Source organism: Etheostoma cragini, chromosome 4 (genome assembly GCF_013103735.1).
Source record: "Etheostoma cragini isolate CJK2018 chromosome 4, CSU_Ecrag_1.0, whole genome shotgun sequence".
NCBI classification, from domain to species: Eukaryota; Metazoa; Chordata; class Actinopteri; order Perciformes; family Percidae; genus Etheostoma; species Etheostoma cragini.
In genome coordinates this window covers 22,291,862-22,308,848 of record NC_048410.1, presented here as the reverse complement: position 1 = coordinate 22,308,848, position 16,987 = coordinate 22,291,862, and the positions used below count along the sequence as shown (strand labels likewise).

Below are 16,987 nucleotides of genomic sequence, written 5' to 3'. Positions count from 1 at the left end.
TTTATAATGATTTATTTTAATATCAAACACTTTTTAATAACCCTTTGATTTGAGTCTGTCTCTTTACTGCAAAGGAGATTGTGTAATGTAAACACTCTTGTAGATAATTGAGTTTGCATGCGGTATTTGACAGGGACTGGGTATCTCTTCATTTCTGGAGATGAGAAAGGAGGTCGGGAGGCAAAACTGATCAGTCCCTGAGGGCTCCTCAAAATCAGGACTGCAAAACAGTTGTGGAAATATAGATGGCAAAGCCTGGCCAGGGAATTCCTCTCAAAGGGTCTGATTGAAAGCCCATGTTAGGGAGGCAGAAGCAATCAAAGGACTTGTGTATTTCAAGTCAAAGCAGGTCACGTTGAGAGCATGATAAATCCAGCATCCTGGTCCAGCATTCAAAGGCATCTGTTTTCCATTGTTAGTGGTGCTCGCTGGTGTTTGGCACTCTGAAATGGTGTCTCTCCATCTGCTTTGATGTGCAACAATTCTTAAAAAATGTCAGAAGAGAGGCCAGGTACCGTGGCTTCCGTGACATCTAATTTCATTACCTGTCATATACACTATGAGACTGTTGCATTGTAGTCTACATAATCTAATATGAAAAAGAAGGCATATTTAGTTTCAGCAGCTTTTTAGGTTGAGGCAAATGAAATACACTGAGGTGCCATACTGGCAAGTTTGTCGGGGAAACTACCCAGTAATTGAAAAGCTGCCTGTTAGCTCGTTATGCTGCCAAAATGCCAATTAGCAATGGTACAGAGCACCTGTCTGCTCACAAGAAAAAATGGTGCTGGCTACAAATACTGTGCTAATATGTGATAACGCTAGCCAGAAATATAGCGATACACAGCAGATATTGAGTACAATCCTGCCATGTACACATGTAAACATTTTAAATATGTCTGCAGTAACAGACAGTAACAGACTTTCATAAAGCTGATTAATCAATCTTTTATGGATCAAATGACTAGATTGATGAGAATGAAAGAAAGAAGCCATTCATACTCAAAGCTTTTCCTGCACAAAGTAATACTTACATTTGAGGGGAATCATAGGCAACGTTGTTTTGCCGAATTAATTACCGATTGTTAGCGATGCATTCAACGATGAATTTGTAATAGCCAATGACTAGAATGTCCTCCTACATAGACAAGTCTATATACACAACTTTCCCCTTCCGGAATTGCTCCAGTGCTACCCAAAATTCCTCCAGATGTATAACATTTGGGCCGGATGTTCGTTAACTCGGGCATTCTTTGTGTTGGCATTTTGTTGTTTTTTTCCGTTTTTTTCTTCTTTTCTTTTTGTTTCTACTTGTTTTTATATACTAAATGTTACTATCCTACGTCTTTTTTACTGTAACTGCAACCTGCCTATTGGACTGCAGATAGAAATTAGCCCTTGGGCTACAATCTAGAACACTTATGTGTACTGTTGTGCTTGTTTATCAATGTGCATTGTCCTGAATTAATAAAATAAAATAAAATAAACAAACTCTGAGGACTTTGGTTATCTGCTCCTCAGATTGCTGCAGGGTAAATCCAGACAGCTAGCTAGACTATCTGTCCAATCAACCTTTACATCTATACATGTTCCACCAAAACTAGTTCCTTCCTGAGGCTATTTTTTCCCATATTTTCCCAAACATTTGATTGGCTTAAAGAAATGCCAATAAACCAGAGCTTGTTTTTCTCCCATCCCTAATGCTTGGTGGTGTTGCCAGACCCTCCTCCACCGCGCTGTGGAGGAAGGTCTGGTAATGCAAGACTATACATAGACTAATGTAGAATATGAAAGGGGTTGTTGTGTAGTGACAAGCCCACAGAGAAAATTGGGTGGTGCTTTAGCCTCTTTACGGTCATAATTTGGGTTTTCTGGCCCCCAATGTTCCTGTTTTAGTTCACTTTTTCTGTTGTCATTAGCAACTGCAACAGGCAGATATGTCCCTTGGGATTTAACGGAGAGCTAAAAGGTGAGTGAATATTGGAAATATATCCGGTGGACAGAAAACATTACTCCAAATAAATACTAAGGCTGCTTTATGTCTAATGCATTTGTAAATATGTAATGTTTGCTATAGGTGTTCGCCATACAAACCCTATATGGTGATAATATGTCAATGTAGCGTTTACAGCTTGTTCCTGTGTGCCCCCAAGTATCCAAAACAAATCTATGAAGGCCGGTTTAACAGCCTCTTTAATTGATATCAAATCAAAACTAATAGGTACAAACTCTCCTTGGTTCCCTCTGCCATCTCTCTGCTTAACTCTGGGAGGACTAGGTAACGTCGGCACATATGGTACACTGGGGTTTAAACTTTTAATGTTGTGGCATTCATTTATTTATTTTCTCTATTTGGTATATACTGTATTTTAAATGATGTTGTTGTCTTTGTTGTCATGTACCGTGTGTCAATTTCTTGCTACTGCAGCAAATGAATCGCCCCTTGGGGACAAATAAAGGTTTTGATTGATTGATTGATTGATTGATTATTTATCTCTATCTATCTATCTATCTATCTATCTATCTATCTATCTATCTATCTATCTATCTATCTATCTATCTATCTATCTATCTGTTCTTTAATCCAAAAATGAAATCAGCGTGTTCATACATTCAAACAACACACTATTTATACATGCTTAATTTCTATTCCATTAACAATTTCCTTATATTCCTCCAGTTTTCCACCTTATGACATCATGAACCAGATCATTGTGCACCCAGTTCCAATCATCACAATTAAGCAGGAGAAGTTTTTTTTTTCCTCCACCAAGCCATTAACTAACCCGCATTAACCCCAGCACTGCTTTCAACTACAGGCACATTTTAATAATTAAGGAACTCCAAGATCATCAATAATTGAGACGTTTATTCATTAAACAACAAAAGGAAAGCAACAGGGAGAGCGTCAGTAAAGAAGTTATCCTGAGCTGACCGGGAAGCCTGATCTTTAAGCTGGAGATTGGACTAAATGCGTTTGTGAATTACAATGTGGGAGTTATGTCTCTTGCGGTTTGCAGACAGGTTCTGGGGGTCTGGGATGACAGATATGTTGTATGGATAATTGGGCTGGCGATAACTGTCATCTGGGCACTTAATGAAGATAATAGGATTATATAGTTAGACAGCTCAGTTAGGGCTCTCCAAATCTGCTACGTTTAAAAATGTAACAGATCTTACTGTCAATTATAGTTTGAAATATATGTATATATATATAATGATTGATTTTTTAGTTCAAGATGTTCACATTGTTCGGAATTTAAGCATTTCTAGGTATCATTTCCGTTTTTTTGTTTGAGTTATATTGTGTGAAATGATACAAGCTCCAATGCTCTTAACCACCTTCACCAATTCCTACTACCGATCACGATGGAAATAAAAATCTGGCTCAAGAGCTTGATGTTATATTTGAACTATAAAGAAAGTAGACTGCAAGCGTTCATCAATTAGTTTGGGGTTTTCAAGTATTTTTACGGCATGGTATCCCAGACTTGGCAAGTTCTGTGTGAAAACTGTTTCCAAATGCAGAGCTGCTGCTATCAGCACCTTGCATACTAATGGAAATCACAGAAGAATTTTTATTATTGCAGCCCCCTTATTCTCTATTAACAGTTGGCAGCTACCCATCCCACAAAAAGAAGAAAATAATCAAGAAAGCAGCCTTTTATACTCAAAGCATTGCCTGCACAAAGTGATACTTACATTTGATCGGAATCCTAGGCAACGCTGTTTGCCGAATTAATTACCTGTTGTTAGCGATGCATTCATTGATGAATTCGTGATAGACAGTTTTTCAAAGACAATACTTAGAAGTGGTAGTGGAGCTGCAGAAGTGGCAGCAGTCTGCCCTCCATGGTTTTTGTGTGATTTATTTCAAAACAGAAAATTCATTTATCTGGATTGCACTTTGTCTGAAATGAGAAATGTTAAACCCCATAGCATGTTGTGTAATGTTACCATATAGTTATTGGCTGTAGCATCACACCCATTTTATCACATATATTTGTTACAGGCTAGAAATTTTAACAAGGACATTGTAATTGTGATTTATCTCAGTAACCAGAAAAAAATCAATAATTTTCCTGAACAACCATGTGCAATTTCAGTCACACACCCTAAATCATGACAAACAGACTCACTGACTCTTCTTATGAGATTCATTTTATGCAATTTATCTTCATTTTCTACATGGGAACACCAAGTGTCAAGTAGTGTGTGTGTGTTTGCTTGGGTGTTGTACAGTTTTTTTAAAGTCCTTACATAAGACCTTTTTGCTTGGACACTAGACACTTTGCAATTATGATATCTGCTGATGATTTTCTGTAAATGTCAGAAAATAGTAAAAGAACTCCCTGTCACAATTTCCAAAACAGTCCAAATCCCAAAGATATTCAGTTTAGATAAATTAAACAGCAAAAAGCAACAAAACCTCACACTGGAGAAGGTGAAATAAGGGAATGTTTGGTATTTTGACACAAAACTGCTATTGTACCTTCGGAAGTTTGGTGTTGACAATTATTTATGATGGTTTTGTCATTGTATTATTCTGGCACTGTGGATAAATCATTGTCAAATCATACACTTGATAACAAGTCCACTTACATCTGACATTTCCAGAAGCTAACTGATGTTCTAGAAAGCACAGACCTCCTCAGTCACCTCTCAGTCAGCTCTGCAAAATGTATGCTGAATTGTCTATTTAACAAATATAAGTTGAGCTTTATGTGGCTGATGTTGGACAACAGCCACATAAAGCTATGACGAGTCCCTCCTCAGCATTGGGAAATCAACTCACCAGTGGACCTGCTAGCCTTTCTGGTCTGCATAGGCGGGGGGGGCACCCCTCCCCACCCCATCTGAGGGTTGTCCCCCCCACCAGAAATATAATTTTAAAAAATCTGTTTATTGTAAATAACCTAATAATGTACACTTAAAATATCTGTGAAAGTAGTAAAACAATACAAACCCCAAAAAAGGATTTTTAGTTTAGAAACATTTTGAGTCCCCCTCCCTTGCCTCACAGTGGTTTGGTCCACTGCCTGCTGTATGTTTTCAGAATCAGAATCAGAATCAGAAATACTTTATTGATCCCCGAAGAAACTCTGTGTTGCAGTTGCACAAATATTATAAATAGAGTAAAAATACAAAGAAATAAAGAAATATAAGGAATTGGAAATGTACGGTATTTACATAAAGGAATGTTATTATACATTATTTACATAATTAACATAATTAAGCAAACCCACTGATCAGCCACTTAACATCAAAATCAAAACATAACCTGTAGATCTTCAATATTAACTCTGCACTTGACTCACATCGGGTAGCAACAAGAATGTAGTAAGTAGGCGGTTCAAAGCTATTTTATTTACATTAATAATTGGATTACGTTTTTTTTTTTCTCAAATAGAAATGGTGCTGAGTAATTAATAAATTACTCATGAAAACGTTTGCTATGTTAGTGTAACACACTACTAGTGTAACGTTACCTAGCTTAGCTTGTTGGATAGAAAAGCAACCACTTCAACTGACGTTAACACCGCGATGAGCCCAACGCTATGTGTGTGAACTGATATTAGAGTTAATGTTGAAGATCTACAGGTTGTGTTTTGATAAATATGATGTTAAGTGGTTGATCAGTGGGTTTGCTCCAGTTAAACATGTATCCTCTGTCCCAGACGAAACCCAATGTGAAGGACGCAAGATCATTTTATAATTACCATGGGTGCGTGGTGAACCTATGAATCTAACAAATATGTAAGCTTAGGATTTATGTTGTTGTTCTCCTAGATGACAGAAAAAAGAAAAACAGACATGAGATCCTTTTTTAGTACATCAAAACAATGCTAATTAAGTACAATAAGTCCTCATATCAAGACTATTTGGTAACATATTTATAAGAATGGGTGCTTAAGGAAATACGTCACTATGTCACAGGAAAAGGAGACAGAAAGAACTGAGGAACAGGCAGACCAGGGTGAGTCAGGTGTAGAGTCTCAGGTAAGGAAGAGGGAGACCAGGGACAGTCAGGTGTAAAGTCTCAGGTAAAGAACAGGGAGACCAGGGACAGTCAGGTGTAGAGTCTCAGGTAAGGAACAGGGAGACCAGGGACAGTCAGGTGTAGAGTCTCAGGTAAGGAACAGGGAGACCAGGGACAGTCAGGTGTAGAGTCTCAGGTAAGGAACAGGGAGACCAGGGACAGTCAGGTGTAGAGTCTCAGGTAAGGAACAGGGAGACCAGGGACAGTCAGGTGTAGAGTCTCAGGTAAGGAACAGGGAGACCAGGGACTGTCAGGTGTAGAGTCTCAGGTAAGAAACAGGGAGACCAGGGACAGTCAGGTGTAGAGTCTCAGGTAAGGAACAGGGAGACCAGGGACTGTCAGGTGTAGAGTCTCAATTAAGGAACAGGGAGACCAGGGACAGTCAGGTGTAGAGTCTCAGGTAAGGAACAGGGAGACCAGGGACTGTCAGGTGTAGAGTCTCAGGTAAGGAACAGGGAGACCAGGGACAGTCAGGTGTAGAGTCTCAGGTAAGGAACAGGAAGACAGGGACAGTCAGATATGGAGTCCCAGGTTAGTGTGTTGAGCTTAGTTCATATTTTTGGAGGTGTTTGGCTGTCAGGGAGAGGAGATGAGCTTTACCAGTGGCTCACTAATTAACATTATGATCAGCTAATTTAGCAAGTGTATAAAAGTATTGTATTTCTTTTATATGGTGACACTTTTTCAAAATAAGTCATGATGTTTTAAGGTATTTTGTGGCTTGGTTGTAAACAACTTAATATTTTTGGTCATTGTAGTAAGCTTTTTCATCGAATCATGAGACACTGAAAAGAAGGATAATGGTACAGTCTCCATGCAGCACTAATGCTAGTATTAAAGCTTTCCTCTGTGTACACATTACCTCTACAAGTATAATTTTGGCTGTATTTTTTGTGACCCCTTTAAAAAATTGCCCCCCCCCCCCCCCCCCCCCCCCCCCCCCCCCCCCCCCCCACACACACACACACACACACACACACACAATGTTAGATCAGATTCGTGCCCATGCCGGTTGGTGTTTTCAATTGTAAACATCAGAGTAAAGACTGAGGAAAAGGGAAAGTTGGCCCTCCGCTACAACTTATAGCTACGATCCCAACAATGTGCGATGTCTTTTTACAAAGATTTGGCTGGATCCTGAAGTACCGGTGACTTTCTTCTGGGTGACTATTTTTCCATGTGCCAACATGACGGCCACAAAGTTAGGAGCAGATGGGATAACATTTCAATGGAATTGTACCTCACATTGCATGATTTCATGCAACATAAAAATTGATTGATTGAGGCAAATTAATGAAAACCAAATGGAATGTCTTACTGTATGGCATGTTAACTTAGTTTAATTGGCTCCTGCCTTGCTTTTGTTTAATGCTATTCATCAAGAAACTCTGAATAAACACACAATTTGAAAACAAAAGTCAAGTAGAAAACACAAAACAGCAGACTAGATTATTAATTTACAAGCAATCGTGCATGTCCAGTCGTTTAAGGAGAGGACTATAATAGGTTATTGACCAACAGTGAAGTGAGACTGATGTTGCTGTGAAAGCATTAATGATTACAAACTCTCCATTTCAACTTCTCCATCCCTCATCAGTTTTATTTTACACAATTATTGTGGAAAAATGAAAAAAAATCTTGAAATAGAATTGGATCACGTCATTTGCTGTTTGTCTATGTGCTGCTCTATATAAATATGTCAGTGCATGTACTGTAATTTATAGCAAAAATGCAGCAGAGACATTTGGAGCACCATGTTATGACTTTTTGCCCTGGTTATGTTTGAAGCAAAGGCTGACTGTGGCATTTGCTCAGGAACATGGCCCATAGACATTAAAGAACAGAAAATCACACCACATTTTAAATAAACCCGCAAGTGCAACCTTTCCAGTTTTATTCCCATCTGTTGGATGGATAGCTTCAACTTGAAATGAACACTGGTCCCTATATAGATGACAGAGCACACAAAAGGAGAAAATAACCTCATAAATTAACCTGCCAATATTGATACTGAGGCTCTTGATTCCCTCAAGACTTTGTGTTAAGATTGTGTTGTTGATGCTCGGATTTAGGGATGACATACAAGCAACGTCCTTCTTTAAGAGCCATCCATACAGCGGCTTTGTGGTCTGCCCAGTTTGAGAAAAATAATTTCAGGGCCAAGGTACACATCTCGCCTCTTCCTCTCAGTCTAAACCCAACTTTGATGGTTAGGTGTTGATGATATCTCAGAGTCTTTATGAGGACGTTTAGTGTCTGTGAATCAGTGCCATTTCCTTGTTTTTTTTAGTTGTTTTTGAGGCACAGTGCAGAGACAGCGACGTCCTTTTTCTTCAAAACCTTGATTATTAATAATGTGTCGGACACTTTTATGTAAGTTTGGAGTGTAATCACACACGTACATTTTAACATCTTGCTGGGAGCAGGCAGATAGTCAGAAGATGAAGAGTGGCTTGAGGATTTATTTTCAAAGTGGTCTTCCAACTGTTCCTCTTTAAGCTTTGGTTTCCTCTAAATCTTATCTTGCCCAGGCCATCTTTAAAACATCTGCTGGACTTGTTAGCAAGGTTTTTTCTACCACCATATGTTTTCAAATGGGGGGTTCAACTCTTACATGTCTCAGTGGACTTGTGAACCTCTTTTACGACCGTGTTGGACACAGTGTTATCTTTTGTACTTGGCTATTTTTCATCATGTGAAGCCAATGTCGATGTCTTACCCGTTGGATCAGTGTTAGTGAGAGATGTTCAGCCATGCACAGCAGAGAAATCCCCCATGTGCTGTATGTTGTGATGCAGGACAAAGGGACTTGGTTGGTGTCCATTTCGGTCCCCAGACTGCTCGGAATTGTTTTCATTTGTATTAGATATACTGGATGTGATTCAAGCTTCACTAAATGCTGTTTTCTGTTCTTTTACTTTAAATTAAGTAGTGGCTCGGCTAAAGGTTGACATGTGACCAGTGAAGGAGTTGGCCGCTGCACAAGTGTTACCAGCACCTTTTTAATCATTTTTTTGTGTGCTGTTCACCTTTAAAGGACTTTTTCCAGTAGGGGACTTATAAAAAAGCACAGGTGTAATTGATAACATAAATGATGGCGGCATCCCATTTAGTTTGGCTAATTTCGGGCCTGGCACAGTACATATTAAGTCACTGGGGTGGCTTCCTCTGACTCTAAAACAGACCTGAGCATTGTTAATATTATCTCGTCCTGCTGTGCTTTCACTGTGAAGTCAAGTCAATATGTTTGCCAAGAAAACTCTGACCACTGATGTATAAATATCACTGAGTTTATAGCAATGATATAGGCCTACCTTTCTTTGAAAACCCTTTATCTAAATTTATGTGCTTTTATTTTCCCTCTTTGTATTAAAGTTATGCAATTTCAAGAATGTGACTGCTTAATTTCACCAACTCAGGTAGAAAATACTCCAATAGTCTAATACACTGTAATGCTTTTTGAGTTGTTGCTCACTGTGTAATTTTTCAGATCTTAAAATTGAAGTCAAGTTTTAAAATTAGGTTGCTGAATTGGAAGGTAGAACTCCTGACACCATCGTTCAATTAAAGTTTGAGGTATTTGAGCACTACAAAAATGTATTCCTCTGGTAACTTAACTGTGACTGATGACTATTCTATCTGAATTTTGGAAACCAAAACAGAATCGAATTTTTGAAATTACACCACTTGAAACTACCTACTCAGAATCCAAAACATATATAAATTACAAAAAAGTGTCTTGAAAAAATGTGGAACTCAAATCCAGAAAGTTTTTTAATAGTGGCTACATTTTACAATTAGGTGTTCACATGTTATCACATTTTAAGGATTATTACGTCATTTCTTTACTATATACTGTCTATGTACAGTATATACTGTGTATATACATATGCCATAATGGTAATATAAGAGTGTCAGGAATCTCTTCATTTTGACTGTGATGTCTGAAAAGAAGAGTGTCTGCTTCTGGGAAGACACTGGGGAGTCATGGTGGCAGGTGATTTACATTAACTGAACAGGTCAAACAGGTGGCTGTCCCAGTTGGCAGAAATCTTTCCCTTTTTCCTTACTCTGTTATTCTGAAAGGTGTGTGTGATGCAGTGTAGCCAGGACTCAATAACCCTCTCGGAGGTTTGAATGACACGCTTCCCTTCGGAGCGGCAGGAGGCAGAGCCATATCAGAGTGTGATGGATGGTGTAAGGATGCTTTCAATGATGGATCTCTACGACTGGACTTGAACTGACTGTGACACACTGAGCTGCCAAAAATGGTGCTAGAGAAACATCCTCTGTTTTGAGATTGGAGACATCCTGTTGTCTCAAGAAATTGGAGCAGCTCCCCCACTGTGTTGTGTGTTCACATCACTGATTACAGATAGGCTTGATGCTGTACAGCTTTTGGGATATCTGTCCTCGCCTGCACCACAGAGTGTGAAGTTGTTTGTTTCAGCCGTCTTATGTGTCATCTATAGACTCGGTTATGTTTTCTACAAACAGCTTGAATAAAAGGTCACTAGAGTTGCCATCCTTGGTGCAAACAAAGAGGAAAGCAGAGAGATAGAGACCCAGATGGCACGGAGTCGATTTCTCACACACTGTCATAAGGTCTTTAGCAGATGGGGGGTGCTATGTTTAGCACAGATGAAAAATGCTTCCAAAAACCTTGGAGCATCTTGGATATCCGAAGGGACCTGAGAGTTTGGACTTTGAGAATGTACCACCTCACATTGCATTCTTGCTTTCATTATTAATAATAGGTGTTTTTTCCAAAGTGGTGAGGTGTTAGTAATGTGCAACAGCAATCTCGGATTGGACACACAGTCATGCTAGCTGTCCGGATTGACCCTGCAGAGTTTTGATCTTCATATCTTTATACTTGTCATGGTATTGGGTGATAAAGGTAGACTGACATACTGTTTAACCAATCATCCATCTTCAGCCGCTTATCCGGTATCGGGTTGCAGGGGCAGCAGCTCCAGTAGGGCACCCCAAACTTCCCTTTCCCGAGCCAAATAACCAATAACCAACACACATACCCAATCAGAGAGCCAGAATAAGGAGCTAAACTGTGAAGAACTGTAAACAGGGAGCTAAGTTGGTTGATGACACGTCGTGGATTGCTAATGGGTCGCAAACGTTGTAGAGTTAGGACTGGGTGATGTGGCCATAATCTTCCATCCTGATACGTGTTTTATATCTTAATAACAATAAACATCCCGATACAGCGTGTTTTCTGATGTCTTAATAAATAGTCTTAATGTAATAACCACATGGTGAAGCCTATTTTGCATTCTCCTGTGTGCTTTCAATAAATAACAAATGAAAACTGAGTGTTTTCTGATTTTATTAATATCTTTATTGCAAAAAGAACATAACGTGCAATGATTAGAACATAAATTGCTTTGCAAATTATGAAAACATTGCATAACATTATACAATTTACAATTTAATGCAATTAAACTGTTGGTTTTTTGAAATAGCGATAAAAACAGAATAAAAATTGTTATGTATTTTGGGCTACTACTAGATCCGTAACTGAGATACACCTGATGGATTGTGGGTAACTTAAGCTTCGGTGGTGTAGCCATTCAGTTGAGCTAATAAACGATTAATATTCCGTCGTAGTTAGCTGGCGGGGATAGGCTTAATAAGCATTCTGCAAAAATTGTTTGGCAATGGCTTGAATGTTACAAATACTCATTTAGTATATGTAATAGTTTCACACCCTAGCTTTAAATGTACAAGTTATCTAAGGATGCACAAGAACATTTAAAAGAGAAACAAAAGTACCTGCATGTAATGGCTTTCAAACCCTGTACACAACACTTTTTTAAAACTTTGTCTATTCATCTTTTTTCACAGAAGAACAAAGACATACAGAAACACTCATAACAAAGTTAAGATATATTAGAAGAGTACAGGACACACAGAGTAAAATCCAGGTGGGCTGTCACCTAGATAAAGTGAAGCCAGGTTGTCCTAATTAGACTGTTTCATGCAGCCCTGATTTCTCTTTCACATAACTCAAAAAGGGTTGCCAGATTTTAAAGAATTTGCCAGGTGACCCTTTTAGTGTATGTCTTATTTTTTCCAACTTCATGTGAGACAAGGTGCTCCTGAGCCACAGCGTGTGGGACGGAGGGATGACATCTGTCCATTTCAGAAGGATTAGGCTGCGTGTGAGCAACATACAGAAAGCCAGAAAGTCACACTGAGAGTTGTTCAAACTGTAGGCAACACAAGGTACTCCAAAAAGAGCTATGATGAGACAGGGGGGCTATAGACACCTCTGGGACCTGAAGTGTACATACTGTGTGTTGTTGCACTGATACCTTATTACTGACTGTCATAAACAGAAACAACATTCACTTACAGTCTGAAACAGTAAGCAAAGTTAAATGTCACTGCACTGTGACAACTTGATTTATCCGTCATCATTAATAGGGTTAATTGACTTCCTCCTTCCTACGCCGGAAGAATTGAACAGCTCATTAAGAGGTCTGTGAGGTTTTGCCACAGGTTTAAATCCCATTTACAAGTTCTCAAAGTTCAGCTTTTCCTGCACCACAAAGCAGATTTTTCCTGTAGGAACTTTTAAAGCAATTCCTGGCATTTGTCCAATAGGCTCTAACAAGCACTGAAGCAATGTGGATTACTAACAATAGCTCGGCCAATGTTTTTAGTTTGCAGGCTAATGTGAGTAACATTTTTGAATCAATCTCAGGTCAAACACGAAGCTCTGCTCAGTAAGGTCATTTGTCTCATCAATTCTAGACAAAATCAAAGGGATGACAATTTGTAGAGCTAATCTGAGCATGCAAAGCAGAGGTCCATCAAAAAAATCAATAAGTAGAAAGTCCTTCACCACAAAACAGACGTGCAAACAGAAACACTCACATACCAAGGTAATATTGTACTTTATCTATTTGTTTTGCTCATGTGTGACAGTCAAACTAACCTTCTGCTAGTGGTAGACGACATATGCCAATACTTTACTTAGAAAAAGTAGCAATACCACAGTGTAAAAACACTCTTACAAGTAAAAAGGCTTGCATTCAAAATCTTACTTATTTAAAAGTGCATACATATTGGCATCAAATCTATATATACATCTGTGTGTAAGCATCACTAATGTTGCACCTACTAAAGGTGGGGTAATTTGAAGTGCTTTATATACTGCAGAGTAGCTTAATCATCATAACGTATTAGTTTATTTATATTTTGTATGAATAATCTGACCTGCAAAGTAACTAGTAACTAAAGTAGTCAAATAAATACTGTATAGTGAAATAAAAAATATATTATTGGCTTCCAAAATGTAGTTAGCGATGCACCGATAAGATACTGAAATCTGAAATCTGGCCGATGCTGTGCAAAATAGCTGAATCAAGTATGTGTGACAATGGGGCCAATCTATTAAGTTCAATTATATGTTTATGTTATGTGAATTTTCTCTCCACCCCCGCCTATAGTTGTGTGTGTCCGAAAAAAACGGACAAAAGAGCGTATCTCACTGACAGGTAGCATGTAGCTAAAGACATGGGGTATAGTTACATTGTGTCTATGCTTACCGGTTGCCTGCACCTGCACAAACAAACAAGTCAGGGTACAGCGTTTGGGCTGTAATGGGACTTCATGGTGTTGGTCCCCACACAAACTCATGATGCCTTCAGGTGCACCTCATAGTGATGTTGCCTTACACGTAATAAAAGGCTGCCAGTCCCTTCCTTACACTGGAATCGGATCAGCCGGCCAATGCCCAAAGCCCAGTTATTGGTTTCTGTTTCAGGACCGAAAAAGTTGCGTTGGTGCATCCCTAAATGTACTGGACTGGAAGTATAAAGTAGCATAAAATGGAAATACTTAACTAAGGTACAAGTACCCCAAAATTGTACTTGATGTGCTTAGTTACACACTACCTTTACATTGGTTAACACTGTTCTCTGCATTGTACCATCAACAGATATGTTTTTATTTAACCAAACAGTTATCTTTTGGGGAAAATACATTACACACAACACATTATGACTTGAAGTTCGAATGAACTAGGCTTGTTGGTTAAGATGCAATTTTTAAATATATTGTTTGAAATGTTCTTTACACCCAGTCAGCAGTAATTAACAAATGGGCTCGGAAAAATAGTAAAACGAGTAAACGGAGAGTAAACGATTGATCATCTGTAGTTGCTGTAGTGTAGCTGCAAGGAGATGCTACTTTCAAATCTGGCTAGCTTTGCAAGATTACCCACCCTGCCTTTGAATTGGTTTAAGTTGATTGTATACTTCTGCTGTAGAATATTTCAGAAATCAAGGCAGCTGTACATTATTTCTGACTCTAACTTTATGACATCACTGATTTAGATGTTTTTATCCAGGTTTCAGGACAAACCTCTCGAAGCAACATCTTCATCGTGCTCCATCCTTAACGGTCACATCAGCAGCAAGTTCAGCTCAGTTGAACCTTTTGAACTGAAAAGGGACTATCCCTTCAGTAGAGCTGAGGTAGGCAGCGGAGAGACTTTGGTTCCCCAGAGTGATCTGCATGATTGAAGCAGGAGTGATGTCAGTATCAGCGGAAGACAAACCAGGATGAGCTCAATGTTATTGGCTTTGAATTCCTCTCTCAATTTCAATGTCAAAATATTAAAGGTTAGATCGGAGAGATGGAAATGTTGTGAAAAGGTCTAAAGCGTGCTCAGACATTTTATTGGCAGCCTCTTGGAGTTTCTTTGGATTTCCTTGGATTTGACAGTGGACTGCATGGTCACATTGAGCAGCTGGATCTGACTGCACTGGATTTAGGGTCTGTGTACACGTACATGGTTATTTTGTTAAACTGAGACATTCCCCTTCGTTTGTGCCCTTCGTTTACACGCAAACAGAGAATTTGCCTGTGAAAACGATTCTTTCTAAAAACTCTGGCCAGAGTGGAGTTTTTTGAAATATTTCTTTTTACGGTTTCAAGTAAACTGAAACAACCGGAGGTTTAGGCAGCCGAGGAAGTGAGGAAGAAAAGAGAGAGGAAGTGATGCGTTGCTGTTGCTATTTTCAGGATTCTGATTGGCTAATTTGGGCTTGAGCTTCTTGTTACACTGCCGCCTACAGGTTTGGGGTGCTCTTGACGGCATTGACACGGACACGCTTAAATGAACACTTTTCTGAAAACTGACAGCTCTGCAAAATGTTATTTTTTGAAACCGGAGAGGTTAAAATGTCTGTATATGAAAATAACTGCCCACGTGTAAACGTAGCATTATGTCTGCTCACAGTTTACATTTCAAGCTCAATTATTATAACTATGCAGTCAATCAAAACGGACATATGAATACAGTCACCTTTGTTAAAGTCCAAGTATATAATAAAGCTAATTAAGTTATTTCCACTTCTATAAAGGTACTTTACAATATATTACATCGGTCTGAATCACAGCCAAATGTCCCCATTGTGTTCAGTGTATTGCTGTTCATTCCCACAGCAGTCAGAATCTTTTTTGTTAAATCACAATGCAGGAATTGGTTTTCTATTCAGGAGGCTCGTCTATTTGCTGCTCCACTTACCCTGACAGTAACAAAGTGAAACTTTAATCTCCCCTAAGTGTCAACAGCAGCTGATAGCAATTAAGGAGAAAGCCTGGATACTGAAGTGGTTCGTTTTACTCAAAGTGTTCACCCGCGTCCCTTGCTGCAAAATTTAAACAACTTGTCTTTATTTTTGCAGTCGTTGTCCAGATCCAAACTTCTTTTCAGGCCTCAAATTGAATTAAGAAGCTATGTGAATATAATGACTCAGTGTGTCTCTATTGTCTGTCTGTGCAGATGCCGAGCATTCATGAAAACAACATTATTGTGGTTTTAATTGCAGATTTTATTCCTGCTGTAAGTGGCCATTATATAGTTAAACAACATAAATTAGATGCTGTAATTTCAGTAAATTTAATCTGCATGAAGCTGAAGCATAAAACTGAAGACATTATCTCTGCCTGAATAGTGAGCACACTGCTGTTTTGCCCACTTAGGTATAATGCAGCCTTTGCCGTACTGCAGCCAACTGAGGAGCTTTTTTGAAGTGTGAGCTCTGCTGTTCTGTAGCTCAAAACCAACTGTTCACGGAGTGCAAACGCAGACCTTGAACTGTGCAGACTTTGGAGCCCCACAGATGTTTTTGGTGTATTATAATCATGACTTGTCTAAAGACAGCAGGCAGAATTGCAAAATGCAACAGATATTGTTGGTGAAATTGCCTTCAGGCATTGCCATTTGGGTATAAACACGTCCCCAGGTTTTCCCCTAAATGTTTTCATGTTACCGCTTGTAAATCATTGGCTTATCTGAAGAGAACGCTGGTGGGTAATCTCGCCGCCGAGTAATATAAGAGTAATTTTCATTTTGTTATAAAGAGATGCCTATCATGAACCTTATATTTAGTCTTAGCCATTACATAGTAGGCTACATGATTAAACTAAAAACCAACATAAGTTATCTAGTAATCTATTTAATCTTTATTTAATCAGTCACATTGAGAACAAGATCTTTTTGAGGCTTCATACATCATGAGGGACTATCAAAGTCAAGATGGATAGAAGTTGTTTTTTGTTAAATTCTTTTTAATTAGTTCAATATACAGTGTGCAAAGTAGAGGAAGAATCAGGGGTAACTCGAGTTGAACAGTCCTCAGAGAGCCGTTTTAAATTTGAGAATGGAAGTAATATTATGAGGCAGCTTCAGCAGGAGACCTTCAATAATAAATAGAATAGAAATAGAAAGTTGTTCTCTTCATGTTGATAGTGAAAACAAGTCTACTATTTTATACATTACACAGTGACAAATACCGTATTTGTCTCCTGTAATGAAAGGCAAAGCACAATGATAATGGAGTCATTGAGAGGTAGAGTCTGCAGCATGAGAATAAAAGATATCTCCATAGTCAAGTGTGGATTTTTTAAAGACGG

The 16,987-nt window shown here is 38.7% G+C and overlaps 1 protein-coding gene across 1 annotated transcript in view; it reads left to right on the top strand.

The window, feature by feature from the left end:
* Positions 1 to 16,987, top strand: part of LOC117943019 (metabotropic glutamate receptor 4-like) — a 144,285-nt gene that overhangs the window by 42,725 nt on the left and 84,573 nt on the right. The window lies entirely within an intron of this gene.